Genomic DNA, 20,718 nt, shown 5'->3' on the forward strand with positions numbered 1-20,718 from the left:
TTTTTTTTAAGTAGGCTCAACATGGGACTTTAACTCACAACCCTGAGTTCAACACCTGAGGCAAGATCAAGAGTGGGACGCTTAACCGCATGAGCCACCCAGGCACCCCACCTTCTCCCCCTATCTTATTTCTATATGCCCCTAATACACCCTCTGTTCCAGCCAGGCAGATTTCTTCACTTTTACCCACATATACCAAGCTCCCCACACATGCAATACCATATTTCTCCTTCCTTGTGGAGAGGAAACAAAGACTGCTTTTTAAAGACATTTCTAAAACAGTTATTTCTTTTATTTTTTATTTTTATTTTTTTCAGTTTTGAGAGAGCGAGAGAGAGAGGCAGAGGGAGAGAGAATCTCAAGCAGCTTCCATGCTCAGCATAGAGCCTGACGCAGGTCTCTATCCCACACTCTGTGATCAGGACCTGAGCTAAAATCAAGAGCGAGATGCTCAACGGACGGTTAACCAACTGAGCCACCCAGCTGCCCCTGAAACGGTTCTTTCTTTCTTTTTTTTTTTTCCAGATTTTAATTTTTTTAATTTTTTAAATTTACATCCAAGTTAGTTAGCATATAGTGCAATAATGATCATGAGTAGATTCCTTAATGCCCCTTACCCATTTAGCCCATCCCCCCACAAGCCTTCTAGTAACCTTCTGTTTGTTCTCCACATTTAAGAGTCTCTTATGTTTTGTCCCCCTGCCTGTTTTTATATTATTTTTGCATTTCTTCCCTTGTGTTCATTGTTCTGTGTCATAAAGCCCTCATATGAGTGAAGTCATATGATATTTGTCTTTCTCTGACTGACTAATTTCATTTAGCATAATACCCTTTAGTTCCATCCACATCATTGCAAATGGCAAGATTTCATTCTTTTTGATTGTCGAGTAATGCTCCATTGTATGTATGTATATATATATATATATATATATATATATATATATATATATACCACATTTTCTTTATTCATTCATCCATCGATGGACATTTGGACTCTTCCCATACTTTGGCTATTGTTGATAGCACTGCTACAAACATTGGGGTGCATGTGCCCCTTCGAAACAGCATACCTGTATCCCTTGGATAAATACCTAGTAGTGCAATTGCTGGGTCATAGGGTAGTTCTATTTTTAACTTTTTGAGGAACCTCCATACTGTTTTGCAGAGTGACTGCACCAGTTTACATTCCCACCAGCAGTGCAAAAAAGATCCTCTTTCTCTGCATCCTCACCAACATCTGTTGTTGCCTGAGTTGTTAATTGAAATGGTTATTTCCTATCCTACTTCCTTCATAAGAATTTCTCCAGCAGCCATCCCCCACCCCAGTCTTTGTTTATCTAGCATTTTTAAAGCCATTAACAATTTTTAGCACTTCAGGGTATGTTATCTTCAACCATACACTAAATTAATTTGGTTTGGGTTGTGTTAGGTTCTTTGACTTGAAGACCGGGTCAATGTCTTCTCCTCCTGTTTCTTTTGTCTATCAGTGATCCACAGGAAGACTGGCCTATAGTTCTTCTTTCTTCTACTTAGTTTTTGTCTGATTTTGGTATTAAGATCACAGTGTTCTCATCGAATGGATTGGAAAGTAGCCCTTTTCACCACTCATGGAAATATTGCAATAAGATTAGAATGACCTCTCCAATGAAATTTTGGTATTTAGCCAATAATACCAATAAGAACTGGTGTGTGTGTGTGTGTGTGTGTGTGTGTGTGTGTGTGTCTGGGAGCGTGTGTGTGTGTGTGTGTGTGTGTGTGTGAGAGAGAGAGAGAGAGAGAGAGAGAGAGAAAGAGAGAAACAGAAAAAAAAGGCTTTTAAACTATGATTACATTTATTCAATGGCTATAAGACTATTTAGAGGTTACATTTCTCTAAGCATCAGTTTTGGGGACACCTTGGTGGTGCAGTGGGTTAAGCCTCCGACTTCAGATCAGGTCATAATCTCACAGTCCGTGAGTTCGAGCCCCGAGTCAGGCTCTGTGCTGACAGCTTAGAATCTAGAGCCTGCTTCAGATTCTGTGTCTCCCTCTCTCTCTGTCTGCCCCTCCCCCCTGTCAAAAATAAACGTTATAAAAAAAGAATCCATTTGGGAAATTTGTGTTTTTTAAAGACTTTGTACATTTGGTACACATTTTTCAAATGTATTGGCATAAATGTGTTGATAATATCCATTTGTTGTCTTTTCTATCTCTGCTGTACCTATAATGATGTCTTCTTTTTAATTCTTAATTTTTTAACGTTTATTTATTATTGAGAGACACATTGGTATCAGTTATGTACTTTTATCAATAATACTGAATGGGACATAACCTATATATTCATTGGTTGTTACATAAGCTATATTTTTTTCTTCAATGATTGATCTTAGAATACTAAGGAAAAGGTGTGGATATTTAATATTTTGGTAAAAATGAAAGATTGGTGTTCCAAAAAGAAGTCATCAATTTAGGGTACCACCATCAGTATATGAGAATTCCTATTTACCCACAGCCTTGATTGCAGAGAATATGATCAATCATAATTAGTCAATTTGGTGATTGAGAAATAATTTTTCCTTTTAACTTCTTTTTCTCAAATTATTAGTGAGATTGCATATATTTGCGCATATTTAATAGCCATTTGTATTTTATTCCTCTGCCACTTCATCTTTAATCATTTCCTATTTATTGAGAAATGTTATTTATATAGTCTGTGGGCTTATTTGCATATGAGTTACAAATGTTTTTTCTTAAAGTGTGTGTCTTAACTTTTAACTTTGTGTTGTCTTTTGTGGTACTGCTGTGTTCATTTTTTTAATTGTGCTAAAATACGCATAATATGAAATTTACTGTCTTAATCCTTTTTAAAATTTATTTATTTATTTTGGTGGGGGAAGCTGCCAGTGGGGGGGCGGGGCAGAGAGACAGAGAGAGAGAGGGAGGGAGAGAGAGAGAGAGAGAGAGAGAGAGAGAGAGAGAGAGAATCCCAAGCAGGCTCCGCGCTGTGTGGGGCTGATGACCTGAGCCAAAATCAAGAGTCGGATGTTTAATCCACTGAGTCACCCGGGCGCCCCTGAATTAACTTCTGCCTTGAGTGTGAGAGGAAGGTCCAACTTCATTCCGGATTCCGTGAACATTTATGGCCTTTCCCTCTGCTTGAGCTTCAGCCTTGGTGGATGCACAAGGTTCCCACTCATTTTTGCTGCGCAGGAGCGGCCTGTTTGAAGCCTGAATGAAAGGACACTGAGTGGCACTGTTGCCCCGTAAATGACAACAAAGGCAACTACCAGCTACAGTAGTTTAACCTTGTGGCTGATTAGATTGCTTCATCCTTCCAAGGACCTGGAGCAGGCAGTGAGGCACAGAGAGGCCAGGTTACTTATCCAAGGTCACACAGCTAGGAGGTAATAGAACAAGACTGAAATCCATAAACCAGTGTTACAAGTTACCAACTGTCCCTGCCCGGAAAGGGCTATGGTTCGTTTTTTCTAAAGTTATGTCCTTCTTACTCTGTGTATTAAGATGGACTCCCTTTTAGGAAATGATGGAGAAAATGGATATGTAGTGTGCGTGTGTGTGTGTGTGTGTGTGTGTGTGTGTGTGTGTCCTTAATCACCAAGGGAAAACATTTCCTTTCCAAGACCTTTTTGCCACAGTTTTCAGGCCCCAAATACTCAGGATTGAACTTTTTCCTTAATGAACAAGTTGGAGTGCTCAGTTAGGACATATTAAGCCAACAGAATTATGCTGGTATCCATTCCTACTGGAATAAACTCAATAGTGCAGCATATATTGTTATAAATGCACCAAACAACGAGGATTCTAACACAAAGTTTTTCATATCAAAAGTCACCATTCATGAAGAGGAAGAGATAAATTTCAAATAGAATCAAAGAGTAAGCTATTGGATTATTTGATAATAAAATTAAGAAAGTGGAGTAAATCTTAACCTATTGAAGGAATAGAAAAAGTTCTGACTGACTGGGTTCACGCAAAATCAAGATAATAGAAAACTCTTTACAAATTTACATTGATGACCAATTAGTTACTGAATGTGATTACCTCAAAGAGTATTAACAGTTAATCAGTTCACAAAGAACACTCAAAATGCTCAGATCATGGACATTATCACATAATGATAGAAGTTCAGGAAAGTCCTTCCCAAATTTGACAACAATCTCAAAAATTTAAATGGTGTTACAAATGATGATATGCGACACTGACATTGTTTGTTTTTCAGTTTATTTATTTTGAGAGAGAGCACTAGCAGGGGACGGGCAGAGACACAGAGAGAGAGAGAGAGAGGGAATCCCAAGCAGTCTCCGCAGGGTCAGCGCAGAGCCCAACACGGGGCTCGATCTGACAAAACTGTGATATCATGACCTGAGCCGAAATCAGGAGTAGAATGCTTAACTGACTGAGCCACCCAGGCACCCCAACACTGACATTGCTTTCTAAACTAAGAAAGAATAAGGTGGTATCTTCTATGTTAGAAGAAAGACTGCAATCCTAGCTTACTTGTTCTTTAGAACATATTAGAAAAAGCATTGCCCTATGGAGAAGCGATCAAAAACCATGACATCAAAGTAAATTTTTTAAAATTAAAAAAAATGAGAAGTGTTATATGTTTGGCAGGCAATACAGGAGAACATTATTTTCTGGGTTTTGTAATGTCGCCAATATTTAGAGTTTTTCTTAACGCTGCAGTTTGCCACTTTTTTTTTTTAAAAGAAACCCTTACCCTTGATTTTGCTCTCCAAGGTTTCTTTTTTTTTTTTTTAATTTTTTTTTCCAACGTTTATTTATTTTTGGGACAGAGAGAGACAGAGCATGAACGGGGGAGGGGCAGAGAGAGAGGGAGACACAGAATCGGAAACAGGCTCCAGGCTCTGAGCCATCAGCCCAGAGCCCGACGCGGGGCTCGAACTCACAGACCGCGAGATCATGACCTGGCTGAAGTCGGACGCTTAACCGACTGCGCCACCCAGGCGCCCCTTGCAGTTTGCCACTTTTGAACCGAAATCTGTTTTTGCAGTTTTAATGTTTACCTCAAAGCGGTCTTCAAAATTCTGGCAGTTTCAGACCCTGTGAAATGTAGATTGGCACTTGTGGCCAGGCATCAACTCATCCTGTCCCCACCCCTACCCCTCAGCCCCCTGGGCACCTGGGATCTTGTTCACCCCATAGTCCCAGGTGCCCCCAAAGGAGCAATACACATGTGCCCAATGAATGGCTAAATGTTTTGTTATTATTGGTGGTTGTCATTATTATTGTTAACAACCAAAAGGAGAGGAAGAGGTTCCTGACATTTTGTTGAGGAAGTTAGGATGAGGGTGGCTTTGAACTTGTAACACTGTGGGATATACTCTGGAGCAGAAGCACTAAAGACAGTGCCTACATTCAGAATCATCCACCTTCATCTTTGGATAAGACTGCTCCCGAGGACTCTAATGGAGAGGGACCAGAAGGGAGAAAAGCCACAGGCGCCTCAGGGATGTGGGAATCTACGGAAGCCACTGGAGGCCACTCTGTAGGTGTGGCCTGGGAGCCCCGAGGTTGCTGACTGGATTCCTGCTTCCCAGGAGCTGCCTCCTGACTCCCCTGGATGCTGCAGCTGTCCCCTGAGGTCCCCAGAACCCATCATGATACACAGCACATGGCGGGAATTTGATACGAATTTGCTGATTGAATCCATGGCACCCTTTGAGATGCGGTTCTATTGGTTTTGAATGTCTGTGGTCTTCAAGATCCTCTACAACTGAGATTCTTAACTTAGGGTCTAGGAAGCCCCTGAAACTGGTTGTAAACTACGGGCTCATGTGTGCTTTTCAGGGGGAGGCATCTACAAAACTCACCATATTCTCTATACTGTTTAAGGCTCCCAAGAAATCGAGAAACACTGGGAAAAACGAAGAAGCATGTGCCCCTGGGAAAGTCATCCTAAACCACTCTTTTACAGAGAGCGGCACTCCAGGAGCGGGAGGAGCCTTTGGGATGGTCCAGTGGGGCTAAGCCGACAGACCCAAACAGATGCCTGAGGACCCAGACAGATGCCTGGATGGGAAAAAAGTGAGGTCCCAGGACATTGTCTGTCCTGCACTTTCCCTGGGATGGACCACAAAAAGTCTTCAGACTTAAGTGCTTATTGTATAACCAATACCTGTTCATTTATCCATCACTGACTGAGGCCTCAGTCTGTGCCAAGCTCTGTGCTAGATGCTGGGGACATGTGGGGGCTAGGTTCCCAGGAGAGGGGACACAGTGAGTCTGTCTTATTTATCTCCGTTCTCTAAGCTTTGGCTGCTGTCCAGCACATAGAAGGCACTCAATCATTAGCCACTGCCTTAGACAATGGGACAGAAAAGTGGTTCAGCCTCTGTTGTTTGGAACCTAGGAAACTCGGTTCGAATCACAGCCTGTCCACTCATGTGCCATGTGACTCTGGGCAGGTCGCGTCACCTCTCTGAGGTTCAGTTTCCTGGAATGTAGGGCAGGAACTAACTTCAAGGGGCCTGGGGGTGGTTAAGAAGCTGACGGGTGAAAAGAGCCTGACTCAGGCTGAGCACATTTCCAGCTCTAGCTCTGGGAGTTAATATTGTCATCTTGATGTCAAGGAGCCCAGGCAAACACTCAGATCTCCATTCACCTTGCAGGGAATGGGGAGGACTCCCCAGATCACTTCTGTGCCTCGTCCACACGAGGACCTAGGAATCAGAAATGGGGGTGTTGTAAGGGATGGTAGAGCAGCATCTAGTGGAAGGGAAGGACATTTGGAAGAGAAAGTTTCAGAGGCTGGGACAGAGGTTGGCACAGAAGCCAGGAATGTGACCCACATGAGCTGGTGGCCTCAGCACAGGAGGTTAGACAAGGTCCCCTTAACAGGACCCAAGACTCAAGGCCAGTGACGGAACAGCCTTCTCCCGGCCTCCCTCCCTCCTGGCCTCCCCAGGTGCTGGGTCTCCAGGTCCGCGGGCTCAGAGGCCCATCTTCCCTGTACTGCTCCATCTGTACTGTGTCCAGCAAAGGGCACTGCCTCCACTGCCCCCAAGTCTCCAGCGCTCAGGATACCCAGGCAGGAGAGGGCTCTGTGCAGGGTGCAGCTAGGCGTCTCCATGGCTCTGGGCCGCCCGTCAGCAGTTGGGCCTGCGTCCCTCTGGACACCGGGTCCTTCCTTGGGTTTCTGGATCTGCTGGTCTCTGCAGGAATGTTCCAGAATGCTGTCCCTTCCCTTTTCCCCACCACCCCCATGCCCTCCCTCACACCCCTGCCCACAGCCCTTCCCCTCTGCCTTCTGCCAAAAGAATCCAGAACAAAGCAGCATTCTCTCCTGGCCTTGTCTGCCTGGGAGAGTGGTGATAAGGGACAGTTCTTTCAGGTTCATGAAATAAACATTTGGTAGCAGAGGTCATGAGGGTCTGGGGATCCTTTGGGAAATCCTGGAGTGGGGTCACAGGCTGTGGGTAAGGAGTGGACCATCTAAGAGGAGATGGGACTCTGTCCCCTGTCCCTGCAGGGTCTATGGATGGATGAGGAGTCCTAGAGCCTGGATTTTGGGGAGAAAGGAAGGAGCAGGGAAGGTGTCCCCTCAGAGCCAGTACAACCCCTCCCTGCTGTCAGGAGGGCCTTAGCCCAGACTGCTTGGACGGTTACTCAGACCAACAGTCAGTGAAACACTGAGAGTCCCAGACTTCATTCGGTAAACCATCAAAGCACCAGCCCAACAGGCCATGTTCCCAGTTGATTCACATTAGCTGCTCAGCCAGGGTTGGCCAGTTGAAGGGAACCTAATTCTTGGTAGAGCCATCATATGATGGTTGGTTTGGGACATCCTGGCTTCTGAGTCATCTTGGGAGCCAAGCAGACACCTGGCCACTGACGGTGCTCAACTGGCCATTGGGGAAGGCTCCACACAAGGCGGCTGATGGTGTGCAGGTGTGAGAGCAGGATGTGCACATCTGGGCTTCCCCTGCTCCTTCAGTGGGGCTTGGTGTGGGGAAAACAGTGTCATGTTTTGGGTCAGGGATTGATAGACACAGAGAAGAGGCTGAGCTGCGATTCAGGCTGCTTTTGTGGCTCAGACGCCTCCTCCAGGAGGAACATTGGGGCAGGAGGAGTTGAGGATTGAAGGGAGGGAAGCCCTTGGTTCAGGAGTCAAAGGCATGATCCAAAGGACTTGCTTGGGGGGTTCAGGGATCTGTCCCCAGGAACCCGTTGCATTCCTGTCCCAGATCCATCACTCATCTGTGTTGTGAATCTCTGAAGGTCTCTAAGGTTCCATGCCGGCAACTATAAGATAGGGGTCCCCAGGCCCTGCTCTGAAGCAGGCTCCAGGCTCTGAGCTGTCAGCCCAGAGCCTGACATGGGGCTCAAACCTAGGCATTGTGAGATCACGACCTGAGCTGAAGTCAGGACACTTAACTGACTGAGCCACCCAGGCACCCATATCTGCTGGGTTTTTTAAGAGCACACTGCAAGATCCTGGAGCGCAGGATCAGCTGGTGCACAGGAGATCAAAAGTTTGAACTGTGAATAAGTCATTACTACTTTCACTGTGATCTTCTGCCGGCCAGGTGCCCACTAGCTCTTATTGTGTGAATGCATTTCCCAGAATGGTATGAGATGGATATGGAAAGACAATGTGTTCCTCACTTAAGAAGACACACACCTCACCTCCAGCAGTGGGTAACAAAAACAGCATCCTGCCGCACCCCAGGGTGCACCCCGCAAACAAATCAATGGAAGGTACTTTGGAAATTAAATCATTAAGCAAATTCAATAATGATGGAAGTTTATTCAGTGTACCCCTATAATGGAAAAGTGTAAGATGCTACGCCATATGCTTTTATATTCCACGTGTGAAAAGTTCTCATTGACTGCGTCAGACAGTAACGCTATGACCATGGAAGTAAACATGGGTTAACAACTCAGCCTTGTTGACATTTCATGGGAAACAATGTCTCAAGCTAATGTTTGCATATTAACTGGTTGCTGAACATTAGTGGAACTAGATCTCTCCTTGAAACAGGGCTGCCAGATTATTTTCAACTTAATAAAACAGGTGTTTTAAAAGTAATTCTTAATTAATAAAAATAAATTATTTAATTAATTAAATTATTCTGCAACTACTAAAGCTCTTCAGATTAACATAAAAATGGAGCAGATAACAGAGAAAGTTCTCCTATGCCCTATCTTCTCCCCCCCATCCTATTTCTTTTATTACTCACCCCTAATCTTTTTGTGCTATACCTGTCACTATTAGTGAACCAATAATGATGGATACTTGACATTGACATTCACTCCTTGTGTTGTACATTTCTATGTTTTTTAAAGATTTATTTTGGAAAGAGAGCATGCACACGTGCAAGCGGGAGAGGGGAAGAGAAAGAGGGGGAGAGAGAATCCCAAGCTGTCAGTGCAGAGCCTGACGCAGGGCTCCAACCCACGCACTGTGAGGTCATGACTTGAGCCGAAATCAAGAATCGGATGCTTCATAATCAACTAAGTCACCCAGGTGCCCCAATTTCTATGTCCTTTTTTTGGAAAAATATTGAATATCTGGTACCAACCAACCAGAAGACTCACTGCTCTAATGATCCCCTGGTTTCACCTGTTCACCCATTCCTCTTTCTTTGAAACCCCTGGTCTTTTTAGTGTCTCTCTAGATCTGCCCTTTCCAAAATGTCATACAGTTTCAATCATGAACATTTCACGGTGACTTAGATGGCTTTTACTGGAAAGTCAAAAGGCTCTGTTTCTCATTTCTCTTCTGCTTCTTCCCATTGCCTTCCTTTTCCACCAAGGAAGACTCTGGTCATGGTTATTAACTAACCGGCTCCATAAGCCCCCTTCCATGCCCAGTCAACCAAAGCTGCCTAAGTGCCAAGTAGCACCACCCATGACTGGCATATCGTTCTAGATCCCCCACAGGGCCTATCGAGGAAATTCCTCATGACACAGCAGACAAAAAGGCTCCATCTAATGCCAAGGTAAGGTCTCCTGTCTTTGTCTGAGATTGATATGTTGCTTTGGCGGTTTATTTCAGGCCTGATGGATTTCACGCTGGACGATCTGATAGTGTATATTATGGATGGCATATGCAGTTTCCATGGTGGGGAGAGTGTCAGTTGGGAGTTTCTTTTTTTCTTTTTTTATGTTTATTTACTTTTTTTTTTCAATATATGAAATTTATTGTCAAATTGGTTTCCATACAACACCCAGTGCTCATCCCAAAAGGTGCCCTCCCTCCTCAATACCCATCACCCACCCTCCCCTCCCTCCCACCCCTCCATCAACCCTCAGTTTGTTCTCAGTTTTTAAGAGTCTCTTATGCTTTGGCTCTCTCCCACTCTAACCTCTTTTTTTTCCTTCCCCTCCCCCGTGGGTTTCTGTTAAGTTTCTCAGGATCCACATAAGAGTGAAAACATATGGTATCTGTCTTTCTCTGTATGGCTTATTTCACATAGCATCACACTCTCCAGTTCCATCCACGTTGCTACAAAGGGCCATATTTCGTTCTTTCTCATTGCCCTGTAGTACTCCATTGTGTATATAAACCACAATTTCTTTATCCATTCATCAGTTGATGGACATTTAGGCTCTTTCCATGATTTGGCTGTTGTTGAGAGTGCTGCTATAAACATTGGGGTACAAGTGCCCCTATGCATCAGTACTCCTGTATCCCTTGGGTAAATTCCTAGCAGTGCTACTCCTGGGTCATAAGGTAGGTCTATTTTTAATGTTCTGAAGAACCTCCACACTGTTTTCCAGAGTGGCTGCACCTGTTTGCATTCCCACCAACAGTGCAAGAGGGTTCCCATTTCTCCACATCCTCTCCAGCATCTAGAGTCTCCTGATTTGTTCATTTTGGCCACTCTGACTGGCGTGAGGTGATATCTGAGTGTGGTTGTGATTTGTATTTCCCTGATGAGGAGCGACATTAAGCATCTTTTCATGTGCCTGTTGGCCATCCAGATGTCTTCTTTAGAGAAGTGTCTATTCATGTTTTCTGCCCATTTCTTCACTGGGTTATTTGTTTTTCAGGTGTGGAATTTGGTGAGCTCTCTATAGATTTTGGATACTAGCCCTTTGTCCGATATGTCATTTCCAAATATCTTTTCCCATTCCGTTGGTTGCCTTTTAGTTTTGTTGGTTGTTTCCTTTGCTGTGCAGAAGCTTTTTCTCTTCATAAGGTCCCAGTAGTTCATTTTTGCTTTTAATTCCCTTGCCTTTGGGGATGTGTCGAGTAAGAGATTGCTATGGCTGAGGTCAGAGAGGTCTTTTCCTGCTTTCTCCTCTAAGGTTTTGATGGTTTCCTCTCTCACATTCAGGTCCTTTATCCATTTTGAGTTTATTTTTGTGAATGGTGTGAGAAAGTGGTCTAGTTTCAACCTTCTGCATGTTGCTGTCCAGTTCTCCCAGCACCATTTGTTAAAGAGACTGTCTTTTTTCCATTGGATGTTCTTTCCTGCTTTGTCAAAGATGAGTTGGCCATACGTTTGTGGGTCTAGTTCTGGGGTATCTATTCTATTCCATTGGTCTATGTGTCTGTTTTTGTGCCAATACCATGCTGTCTTGATGATGACAGCTTTGTAGTAGAGGCTAAAGTCTGGGATTGTGATGCCTCCTGCTTTGGTCTTCTTCAAAATTACTTTGGCTATTCGGGGCCTTTTGTGGTTCCATATGAATGTTAGGATTGCTTGTTCTAGTTTCGAGAAGAATGCTGGTGCAATTTTGATTGGGATTGCATTGAATGTGTAGATAGCTTTGGGTAGTATTGACATTTTGACAATATTTATTCTTCCAATCCATGAGCAAGGAATGTCTTTCCATTTCTTTATATCTTCTTCAATTACCTTCATAAGCTTTCTATAGTTTTAAGCATACAGATCTTTTACATCTTTGGTTAGATTTATTCCAAGGTATTTTATGCTTCTTGGTGCAATTGTGAATCAGATCAGTTTCTTTATTTGTCTTTCTGTTGCTTCATTGTTAGTGTATAAGAATGGAACTGAGTTTTGTACATTGATTTTGTATCCTGCAACTTTGCTGAATTCATGTATAAGTTCTAGCAGACTTCTGTTGGAGTCTATCGGATTTTCCATGTATAGTATCATGTCATCTGCAAAAAGTGAAAGCTTGACTTCATCTTTGCCAATTTTGATGCCTTTGATTTCCTTTTGTTGTCTGATTGCTGATGCTAGAACTTCCAACACTATGTTAAACAATAGCGGTGAGAGTGGGCATCCCTGTCGTGTTCCTGATCTCAGGGAAAAAGCTCTCAGTTTTTCCCCATTGAGGATGATGTTAGCTGTGGGCTTTTCATAAATGGCTTTTATGATGTTTAAGTATGTTCCTTCTATCCCGACTCTCTCAAGGGTTTTTATTAAGAAAGGGTGCTGGATTTTGTCAAAGGCCTCTTCTGCATCGATTGACAGGATCATATGGTTCTTCTCTTTTTTTTTATTAATGTGATGTATCACGTTGATTGATTTGCGAATGTTGAACCAGCCCTGCATCCCAGGAATGAATCCCACTTGATCATGGTGAATAATTCTTTTTATATGCTGTTGAATTCGATTTGCTAGTATCTTATTGAGAATTTTTGCATCCATATTCATCAGGGATATTTGCCTGTAGTTCTCTTTTTTTACTGGGTCTCTGTCTGGTTTAGGAATCAAAGTCATACTGGCTTCATAGAATGAGTCTGGAAGTTTTCCTTCCCTTTCTATTTCTTGGAATAGCTTGAGAAGGATAGGTATTATTTCTGCTTTAAACATCTGGGAGAACTCCAGTTGGGAGTTTCTTACCAACAGATACCTGAGTCAAGAGGGCACTCAAAAATGACAGCATCCATTCCAAACTGGACAGTAGTGAACATCTTGGAGTTTCTCTTCCTTGGAAAAGAATTTTATAATTGCCAATGAAAATGGACCTGAGACCTACTGTCCAGGAAATGTTTGTGCCTTTTGGAATAAGTACACTTGCTCTACTCTTGCTTTTGGGTTCCCTTGAGTCAACTGCTTTTTCCCATCTGGTTTTCTAGACTCACCAAGAGAACAAAAGCCCCATGCAAGCAGAATACAGTGTGACCTGACTCTCACTGTGTTTTCATTTCTGTGATTGCAGGGGGACTCAAGGCCCCGTGAAAATGGTACATGTTTTAGAATCATTTACCTATGGAGGAAAAATCCTTAAGAAAGGAAAGGTGGGGATTTCTTGCTGGTTTTAGTCTGGAAGGTTACCCTATTTCCAGCTTCCTGTTGGGAAAGGGGACATTTCTGTAAGGACCGATTTTCTAGATAAGAACCATGGCCAGTGCTACAGTCCCTGGGAACAGCCATGCTCCCTTATATGGTGTGGGTCTGTGTGTATGGGCTTTAGGGGCAGGGTCTCTGTGTGCGTCTGCATGGTGTGAACATGTGGTGTGGGCAGTGCCTGTGGGTAAGAGCATGTGTTTCCCCAGTAGATATATGCCCCATGTACACATCACAACGCTGGGTCCTTTTTCTCAGAAAGAACCCCATCATCCCGAACGCTTTGCATACATTGTCTTATTCACCCCTCGCCACAGCTGTGCTGGTGTTGGCTTTCTCTCCCTGCCCCTCGGAGAGAGGGGCAGAGGTGCAGAGATGAAGGGCCCAAGCTCAGGAGCTACCACGTGGCCCCAGGCATGTGGCTGCAGCTCTGAACTCTGACCTGCACTCCTCACTCGCACTCGACATGGGGCGAGGGAGTTACAGCATCTGGGAACATGCCTGGAGCGCCAGAGTCTACCCAGGTACCAGATCCTGCCAGCCTTACAAGGTGGCCTCATCGGTCATGCAGCCCCCCACCCCCACCCCCGCAGCCACAAGTGCATTCAGCTGACTTTGGCATGGTCATTAGTGTGAAATGCACGTAGGATGCCCTGTGCTCCCGGTCAGCCCACAGTTTCTGAGAAGTGTGAGGCCACCTCGGACAATGTAGGTCAACACCTGTCAGTACTGGGGTCACTCCTCAGCCTCTGGCCCAAAGTAGATAAGACTCAGGGAGATACTTTAGGGCATTTAATAATAGGATCATCACAAGCCCTTGAAGCGTTGGGTTGCGTGAGCCTAATGGCAGGGGACAGTGACAAACAGGAACTCAATATGCACTTTGTTATCAGCCCGGACTCTGCCTCTCTCTCCCTTCCCGCCCCTCTCCTTTGCCTCCTTCCTTCACCAAGACGGGTGGCCCGGAACAGCTCAGTTCTTGCTTGTTAACCCGTTGCTGCCAGGCAGGCTGGGCCCGTGTCATGTCAAGCAGAACCCCCTACGTGAGCACAGCAGAGCCACCATTGAGTGATAGTTACCCTGTGTCCTCCTGGCTGCCCCCCGAGGGCCTGGCGGAGCAGCATCCTGGGACAGGGCCAAGGTAAAGGCCCCGTCCAATGCCACGGTGAGCTGACCTGGCTTTGTCTGAGACACAAACCCTGCTTTCTAGGTTTCTTTCTTTCAGTTGAATTCATGTGTGAAAATGTGGGCATGCTCATCAGAGACGATATTGATCAGTTCCTTGTTGGGGATGGGTGTCGAGTCCTACCAGTGGCATCTGGTTCATGCGGCTGTTTGCGAAGGGTTGCACCAGCTCGTAGACTGTGGGGGGGGGGTAGAGGGGGGCAGGGCTTTCCTTAGCAGAAACCCCCCCTCATCGGATTAAGAATTTTATGATTGGCAACCGACATGGACTTGAGATGACCTGATCAAGGAATTTTCAGCAGCGTTCTCTACTCTGGCCTTTGGGGCTTCTACTGGATGGTCTCCCAGCTAGGTCTCTAAAGTCACCCAGAGGATACATGGGAGCGATCTGATCCTCATGCTTTTCTGTCATTGCAGGTGGTCTCGGGAGTAAGTGAAAATAGTAAGTTCTGCAGAGTCCCACACTTGCTGGGGAAAGATTAGGTGGTAAGAGACGCGGGGCTTTCCTGCTGGTTTTCATTGGGAGCACCACCCCAATTCTGGCTGCCTGCTGGGAACGGGGGCTGGGGATGTGGGGAACGAGGATGACACTATAGGGAAAGAACCGTGACCATTTCTTCACAAGCACTTTTGCTCCCTTTGGGTGATGAGGGTTTGTGTGTATGGTGGTGGGCTCTTCCCTGTGTGAATCTAGGTGGTGTGGCTCTGAGTATGTGTGTGTGTGTGTGTGTGTGTGTGTCTCCCTAGACTGGTGTCCCCTCCAAAAACACAGTTGACAACATCAGCTTCTAAGTGAAAATTCCCATCACCATTGTTTCATGCAATTATATGTATTTCAAACTTGATCAAATTCTGCACTTTGAGTGTGTACAGTTTGTTGTATGCTAATAAACTTGGGGGGAAATCCCACTGCCAGCTAGGAAGGGTTCCCAGCATTCTAAGTGGACAAAGCTGCTTCAGAATCACCATTATTGGGTCAATAACCACTTCATTTAATGGTAGATCTCACCTCTGAGCAGGCTGTTTCCTAAACCCCATGGCAGGTGGATCAATCCTAATTTAAGAGAAGGAGCCCTAATGGTATCTAATTGGCCTCTGGGGAAAGGGAGGCCAGAGAGGGTGATGGATTATGGGGAATAACACAGCCTGTGGATGGGGAACCAGGCACTGCGACGAGACCCTCAGTCCTAAGCCCCATGGACTGTCTCTCATGCATCCCCTGCCTGGGTACCACTTATGAGCAGGGATGAGGCAGGACCAGCCGGGGTGCCAGGTGAGAGCACCGCATGCACATCGTCCTAAAAGCCCGGGGAGAAGGCCTTCCTTCTTGTCCCAGCCTCTTCTCCATCTACCAGACTCTTTCCTTCATTGACACTGGGGAGGGGCAGACAATGGAGTCAGGTCTCCTGTTCTCCCACCCAGGACATATCACAGGGATGGAACCAGAGCCAGGCCAGACACAAGGAAGTTCCCAGGCCTGATCCACTGGGGGCCAGGTGGGGCCAGTTTGTACTTTTCACCTGTTTCTGGGAGTCACCTGACAACCAGTCCTTTACACACTGTTGGCCAAGAGTTGTTTGGCTGGAAACACATTCATACAAAAGGGATCTCACCCCACGTGACCAGGGCAGCTGTAGAACATTCTAGTTGCAGAGGAGGTGAGAGGGGCACAGGCTCCAGTGCACAGGGAGTTGAGCAAAGTGGTGGGGGCTGATCCTAGGGTTAAGGTAGTCCTCGCTGTACCTTTCCCTGGCTCCAAGGACATCAGTTGGAGAATTTGTCTCACAGATATTGGAATTCTTGGTTCTAAACCCTATCCGTATCCTTCCTTCCACTCGTGGGCACAGGAGCCCTAGCCCTGGGTGGTCACTACAAGGGCACTGACAGAATCTCCCTCACTCTTGTCTCACACAGTGCTCAGCACTGGGAAGCGCTTCTTGTAAAACCTCTGGGCTGGGATCTAGTTCAGGAGTGGAAAGGTCCCTCCTCAGCTTGTCCCAGCCTGTTGGGCCCCACACTAAGTTAGGTATCTGCCCTGGCTCTAGTCCAGATCTGAGAGAGAGGGGTGGTTTCCTGAGGACAGTGAGGTGCTCCCCCCTACTCTGATGCTCTGATTACATCCAGCACAGGTGTGGAGGGTCATGCTCTTCACTCTGCTTACAAGTGGGCCCCTGCTGGGATTCCTGTAGGGCTTGGGTGGTGGCCGTCCTCTCTGAGTGTTCCCAGCGACTCATGGAGTGCCTGGAACATGTGTATGAGCCCTAAGAACCTATTAATGAAAGATCGTGTCAGGCCAGCAAATCCTCTGCAGGCACTCCCAGGGCAGGCATGTCAAATCTTCTGCATCTTTGGATCCTACAGATGCACTATCCAGGGGGGAAGCCACTAGCCAGATGTGCCGGCTCATGTTTAAATTAATTAAAGTAAATGAAGTTAAACATTCCATCCCTCATCACACTAACCATAGTTCAGGTACCCAGCAGGTGCATGTTTACAACACAGAGCATTTCCATCCCAACAGATGGCTCTCCTGGGCAGCTGCTCTGAGCCTGGCTCAGGGTGTCCTCATGGAACCCACCTAACCCAACATGTGTCCTTCACAGTGGGAAGGTCAGATTGGTTCGTGCCCAGGTGAGAGCTATCACGATCCAGTGCAGCTGGGGAAGTGCCAGGTGAAGGTGGATCCTTTCATTTGAAGGTTTGCAAGTGTGGTCAATGTCTCGTTGAAGGACTCTGACTCCACCAAGCCCAGGGAAGGCCTGAGGACCCAGAGGAAGGACAGCTGATGCCAGGTGGGCCAGCATGGCCTCAGCTGGAGCAGCAGGAACAGGAGAGACCCTCTCTCTAGTACCCTGCTTGCTCATGCTTGTGTCTGTAAAGATTGGATTGTCCACTGAAGATATGATTTGAGCAGCGAGGATGAAGAACCCCTAGGTAGGGAACAGCCCTCAGGTGTATCAGGAAATGTTTTCTGGGAGCTTTCAGGTTATACCTGCAGCTTTGGAGACTGAGGGAGGTGGGTATGAAATCAGAGAGAAAAGGAAATGTGCGTCCTTCTCATATTTTAATGCTGTAGGAATAAGAGCTGTTATGTCTGTTGGCTTAGGGTGTACTGTTTGCAATCTTTTCTTGCTTTGTTATTTAAAGTCTCTCTTTCCGCTAAGACCTGCTCTCTTCTAGTCTGCCTCTGCCAAGCATCAAGGCCTTGGTTACGGTAGGTTCACACGTCTTGGGACTTGAGCAGGGGCAGTTTACTGGGTCTGATTTGGTGTGATCTGTGACAGAGGTGGTCTGATGAGGCATATTCTGGCATGCACACTTGAAACGGAGACAAAGTGCTTCCATGTGAGCTAGGTGCTGGGGACCCAGGGACCCTCTCCCTCTGCACCTTCAGGTCACGGAGCAGCACCTTTATGGGCTACCTTCAGCTTTGCCCCTGGGTGAAAGCGTGCTCCCTGGGTGGGCATCACAGAGAATGTTTCCTCTCCATCTCCTGCAAGTGCTTCTGGGACAGTCTGAAGAAGTGAGGTGGGAGATGCTCCCTGGAGCAAGTTCTCTCCTCCTCTCCTCACACAAATCCTGGGTCCCTGGAGCTGAATAAATCCTGTACTTGCCTCCACATGGAAGGGACCTCTGTGCAGCTCCCCCCCCACCCCACCCGCTGGTACCCTCCCTGGTTGGCAGGATTTCTAGAGGCCTGTGTGAATGCCGCTGGACCCTCGCACACACTGGGTCTCCAGGCCCCACTGAGCTGTCTCCTGGGAGTGAACAGCCCCAGGAAAGAGGCTCTTGGCAGTGGGGCTGGGGTTCCTGCCCCTGTCAGATCTCACTCCTCCAGCCACACAGCAATGGGCCTGCTCCCCACACCATGGTTATAGCCCTCCGTGTGATCTTTCTTGTGCCTGCCTGGGTCCTCCCCCACTCCTTCCAGTGCTCAGGGCAGAGGCTGGCAGGCACAGGGGTTTCTATGGCTGCACCTATTGATGTTTTCCCCTCGCTTCACCTATAGACTGGGGGACTTTGGGCAAGCACAACCATGAAGGTGCCCCTGGATTTGGCTGGATTGATTAATTGATGCGTTGATTGGTTAGGGAAGGTGGCAGTATAGCCATGGCATGCACACTTGGGTTCCACTGTCCCCATATTGGAGAAAAATACAAAGGTGGAGGCTGACCAGGAGATGGGAAATGGACAGGAATCTGGAGGCAGGAAGGAGTCCACGTGGTCACTGGGGAGGGAACTTGGGAGGCGGGCAGTGTATTGCACACAAAGTCCTAGGGAAAGTGACTGCCTCTTGGAGGGATGGGGTGGCTCAGGTGCTGCTTCCTGATCCCAGGTATGGACTCTGAGGACTAGGAAGGGCCTGGAGTCCCTAGACCTGCTCCTCATCACATTAGAGAAAGGAGGGAAGAGGGCCCCAGGGGGATTGTAGTGTGAGGCCACCGTTGCCATCTGGGGTCAGGGATGTAATCCCAGAAGCAGCAGCCTGAGTTCTCACCTCCCCTGACCTCATCCTCTCTTTCCCATGGCCACCCCATCACTGTCACTGCCCTTGTACATGCAGAAGTCTGTTTTACAGATCCTGAGGATTAGGATTCAGACACTAGCCATCTGCATATAACTTACTTCCTACTTCTGGCTCTTTTCTATTTATTTCTGGCACTTAAGTCTCCTGTGTGACTCTTCCCTGCTCCCTCTTTGGATGATTCCCATCTTGAAGGACCCAGTCCCATCCAGACCCAGGAGGGCCTAGCATCTCCAGTGTCTATACAATCTCCCCAGCATCCTATCACCAGCTTTCCCAGAAGCACCCTGTTTCCAGGGCTGAGCAGCCCTGTGTGGTGGGTTGGGCACTGTGCTGGAATGAGGAGGGCTGGGATCGCTTTGCTGGAGGGCCCCCCTGGGAGCCTGTGTCTGCCCTGGCCGAGCCCGTCTTGGTGCTCTCCTGCCCCAGAGACGGGGATGGGGGCCTCTGTAATCACATGACTGTCTTCTGCCTTACAGCTACCAAGATCACACAATTTTAAAACAAGAATTATTCCATCAGGAATCTGATTCCAGAAATCCGCCTATTGTGGATGAAAAAGAATGTGTCAAGAAATAAGGGGCATGGAGTGGAACAGGAGGAGGAAATGTAGTGCAGAGAGGCAGGAGGAAGTGCAGAAGGCAAACAAGTGCCCTTCAGGGAACCTGAACTCCCAGGAGCTCGCTGGGGCAGCCCACAATGCACGTGACATTGCAGAAGGACATGAAGGTTATGGCCACGTGCCACAAGTGAAGGGTGTACTGACAACATATCCCAAGGAGCAGATAGCCATGACCTGCCCAGCCCTAACTTTGTTGGGCCACTGACTCCTGACTCCACTGACTTCTGCATTTGGGCTACAGGGCTGGAGGCCCCTGCAGGGCCACATGGAGCAGGTCACATTGTGTTCTTTGGGAAAGGTGTCCCTGGAGGGTTCAATATCTCAGTCCTGCAGGACCCGATGCTGCCCAACCCTCTCAAGGTAAACAGGGAGCACATCAGCCACTCAGCAAGGTGAGATAGTGCAGGGTTGGCTGGGTTTTTCCCAGTTCAGGCTCCCGGGGAAAGAGGGAGGAGGACAGAGGCTGGGGGTCTCCCTGTGAATCAAGTAAGGTGGTTCCCCTGGCTCAGCTCCACATCCTCATGGGCATAGAGCAGCCTGTCTTTAGCCTCCAGTCCAGGCTGGGAGTTGCCCAAGGCCAGTCATCCCCTCAAACCCTTCAGAGTCCTCTAGATGCCCTGGGTCACCTTCTCGCACCATTTCTCAGACTGGGATTCTACAGATTTGTCATATATACAGAAAAGCCAAAGAGAGCAGACAATTTTGAAACAAATTCAATGTAGTGTTAACTTGGAATATGTTAAGGAGTAAGGCTTTCCAGTTACTTACATTTCTCTTTCCAATTTTGTAAATAAATATAAGAAATAGAACTTGTATTAGATTTTAAAAATCAGTGTCTTCTGTGACCTTACCTTGCTGGAATATGCTAAAGACATATAATTCATGATTTCAATAGGACGCGTACTGATTGTGTTTTAATTGAAAGCTGTAGGCAAAGTTTGACGGGGTGTTAGGAAGAAGGATTATGAGTGAGGCAAAGAGGGGAGAGTTTCACAGTCCACTGTGACTGTGCAGGTGTCATGATAGGCTGTATTGCATGTGGGGTGGGGAGCAGGGTCACCACTCTCACCACCCTGTATCATTAGACCTCTTGTTCCTCACAGGGCCCAGAGGGTGGGACTTGGGCTTTTCCTCTTGTAATTCTTTCCATTAGC

At 46.7% G+C, this 20,718-nt stretch overlaps 2 long non-coding RNA genes across 2 annotated transcripts in view; both read left to right on the forward strand.

Annotated features, from left to right (window-relative positions):
• Positions 1–20,718, forward strand: part of LOC147574211 (uncharacterized) — a 483,035-nt gene that overhangs the window by 249,769 nt on the left and 212,548 nt on the right. The window lies entirely within an intron of this gene.
• LOC147574214 (uncharacterized) overlaps positions 1–20,718 on the forward strand; it is a 273,689-nt gene that overhangs the window by 42,618 nt on the left and 210,353 nt on the right. The gene's annotated exons all lie outside the window — the stretch shown is intronic.

Source organism: Puma concolor, chromosome E1 (assembly GCF_028749965.1).
Source record: "Puma concolor isolate L17-30 chromosome E1, mPumCon1.1.hap2, whole genome shotgun sequence".
In the NCBI taxonomy this organism is placed as follows: domain Eukaryota; kingdom Metazoa; phylum Chordata; class Mammalia; order Carnivora; family Felidae; genus Puma; species Puma concolor.